General features: G+C 55.6%; 1 pseudogene; it reads right to left on the bottom strand.

The window, feature by feature from the left end:
- Positions 1-1942: 1942 nt before the first annotated feature.
- Positions 1943-2705, bottom strand: LOC138515189 (pecanex-like protein 4; annotated as a pseudogene).
- Positions 2706-2937: the final 232 nt, after the last annotated feature.

Below are 2937 nucleotides of genomic sequence, written 5' to 3'. Positions count from 1 at the left end.
CATGGAGGGGCCCTAGTGGGTTCTAGGGCCCGGACGCCGCTATCGTGGTGAGGGTCAGCGCGGACGTCGTCCCTTTACCTCTATATCAGGAACCTGTTCCCTGTCCATCCAGTTCCGGGCCTCAGATGGAGTGTCAAATAGGTGGGCTTTGTTGTTGCATATTACTTTCAATCTGGAGGGATAGAGAAGCATGTAGCACAGTCCGGCGGCCTTCAATCTGGCTTTGGTATGTATGAATTGAGCCCTCTTCAATTGGACCTGGAAGGTGTAGTCGGGGTAGATGGATATTTTAGCCGAGTCCCTGAGGATCTGGCTGCCAGACCGTGAGTAGGCCAGGATGGTCTCCCGGTCTCTGTAATTTAGAACCTTCGCTATTATTGGTCTGGGTGGGGTGCCAGGGGGAGGTCTTTTAGTGAGGGATCGATGGGCCCTTTCAATCGTGAAACCTTGGGACAGTTTCTCAGCACCAATCTCCTGTAGTATTAAGTTCTCCACGTAGTTCGTTGGGTCGGATCCTTCAATGCCCTCTGGCAGGCCCAGGAGGCGGATGTTGTTCCGGCGTGCCCGCCCCTCTGCCTCCTCGGCCCTTTCCTCCAAATTCTTAACTCTTTGCTGCAGCTCATCAACATCTTTGAGGCGCACCACCTTGGTTTCAGTGTTTTCGCGCACCTGAGCCTCAAGTGTGTCAGTCCTGTTGGTCAAGGAGCGGAAGTCCTGGCGTAGGAGGCCCAGGTCTATGGCCACCGCGTCAATTTTGTGCTCCATAGTGGTCTGCAACAGTTTAATGGCTTCCAGGATGTGGGTGTTGCTGGGTTTGGTAGTCATTCCCTGGGGGTCAGGCTGTGCGTCTAAGATAGTGCCGTTAGAGGTTTCGGAAGCTGTGGGTCCCCCAGCCGTGAAGGTGTCTATGGTTGTTTGGCGCTGTTTGGACCTGGCCCCTTTGGTAGACATGGCGGGTGGCTTGTTGGTTCTCAGTCTTCTCTGGCGTGGGCTCGGGGTGAACGGAGCACAGCAGGGCTGAGAGGCCGTGTGATCTCCACTGAAGGCGTCAACGGAATGGTTCCCTAGAGCTATGGTCCTGCAGGGGGCTCCGTGGTGATGGCACCCAGCAGGCTCTCCGCGCCACAAGGTAGGTCGCCCCGCTCGGCCGACACCAGGCCAGGACGTCTAGGCCCGCCCCTCCGGGCCTTGGGTATGCGGTCTGGGGTGTTGCGCTCCCTCCAGGGGGTCCCAGTGACACAGGCGGGCGAGAAGTGGGGGGGGGAAGTGCAGGCACGGCACACCCCCGGCGATCCCGCTCGATAGTGGGCTTTCCCCCCGGCTCACCTCGTGGGCTCAGCGACGCCCGGGCTCTCCGCTCCTCCTTCTGGCTGCAACTCCAGGGGCTTTGCTCACAGCCGGCCGCGAGCGGTGCCCAGGCCACGCGCGTCCTCCGTCGGCTCCCGCTGCCGGTCGGACAGGCGCTGCAGGGATCCTTGTTCGGCTGAGGGGCCCAGGAGCGGACCCAGTGCCCTGGTCTCCACGCCGGTCGAGGAGAAGCAGGACGGGGGGCCGCACGAGACACCAGAACAGCCCACCGCCCGCGCGGCTCCACTCGTCAGCGCCCCCGAGGGCGACGCCCGCAGCCAAGGGGCATCAGCACACGGTCGGGCACCCAGTCGCGTGCGTCTTTCGCCGGCTTCTTGTGCAGGTCGGGCGGTGACCGCAGGCTCCGCTGGGTCCTAGGGTGTCAGATCGGCTCAGCCGGTATGGCGCCGCGGTTCGGGTGCAGCCCTGATGTAAGGGCCATCGCGTCTCTCAGCGCGAGGGAGCCGCCATTTTGTCTCGGATCAGCAGCGACTTTTCGTGCGGCGCTCAGTCGTCGTAGGGCGGCTTCGAGCATGAAAAAAACAGCCAGCAGGTGCGGGTGGGTAGCGGCGTTCGGTGAAGAGGACCGCGGGCTTCAGGGTTCACAGTTTAAGTAAGAATAACAGCTTATGTTGATCGCATCGAACGGAGCGCACCCAGAGCACGTCTTCTTCACATGGCAGTTAGCCACGCCCCCCCGGGGAAACCCAACAATAGTGAGGCGTGCAAGTAAATGGGAAGACAGTGCAGCTGATAGGAGGCTAAAAGTCAACACAATAGGGAAGAAGATCATATTGCATGTGATTAGACTGGGTGGGAATTTACAACGTTGCTTCTTCTCTTTCCAAGATGTCAAGAAAATAGTAGTTGAACATTGCAATTTAGAGATCAACTGACATAAACGATCCCGAATTAGTGCTACCAGTAAAAGCTGAATTCCTGTATCCACTCCTACATTCCAAACGTATTTGCGTTGACATGGTACAGCTGTCCAATGGATAGAACCACCACTGCTAACAAAGCATGTTCTGTGTGTTGACATACCGTTCTAAATGCTCTTGTAAAGCTGATACAGAGCGACACAGGGGAGTGATTTGTTGACGTCAGTGAATTATCAAAGAAAAGATATGATATCATGGCAAACCGAAACACTAGCGTCAGCAAAATCCTTCAAGCCATTCCGGCTTTTCTGCGACTTCATTGCTTCTCCATAAACATGTGTACGGTCTGGGCATCCTTGGGGTAGGAAAGAGCTGGGAAGAGTCAACAGATGTACACACCTTGAATTTCCTTAAGTAACCACATACCGCCAGTAATATCATTAGAATATAGCTCACTATAGCGTGATGGCTTGTCATGGTAAACTGAGTGAAACAAAGGAGGTGCAGCAAGGTGGTTTCTACAAGTGCAGCACTGAATACAAAGAGGTTAACTCCTTGCAGCCAAAATGCCAGTTGAAACTAATCAGTGTAGTCTTGGGGGATTCCTGGTGTCAGAGGTAACATCCAATGTCTGTTAGGTAAAGACTCAATACAATTCCAAAGCCAGTCACGAGCACAACCAAGCCAAGAGAAAGAGTAATGAAATAGG

Source organism: Ambystoma mexicanum, chromosome 6q (genome assembly GCF_040938575.1).
Source record: "Ambystoma mexicanum isolate Mex_15411 chromosome 6q, UKY_AmexF1_1, whole genome shotgun sequence".
NCBI classification, from domain to species: Eukaryota; Metazoa; Chordata; class Amphibia; order Caudata; family Ambystomatidae; genus Ambystoma; species Ambystoma mexicanum.
Note: the sequence above shows the minus strand (reverse complement) of the source record. Positions and strands in the feature narration are given on the sequence as shown.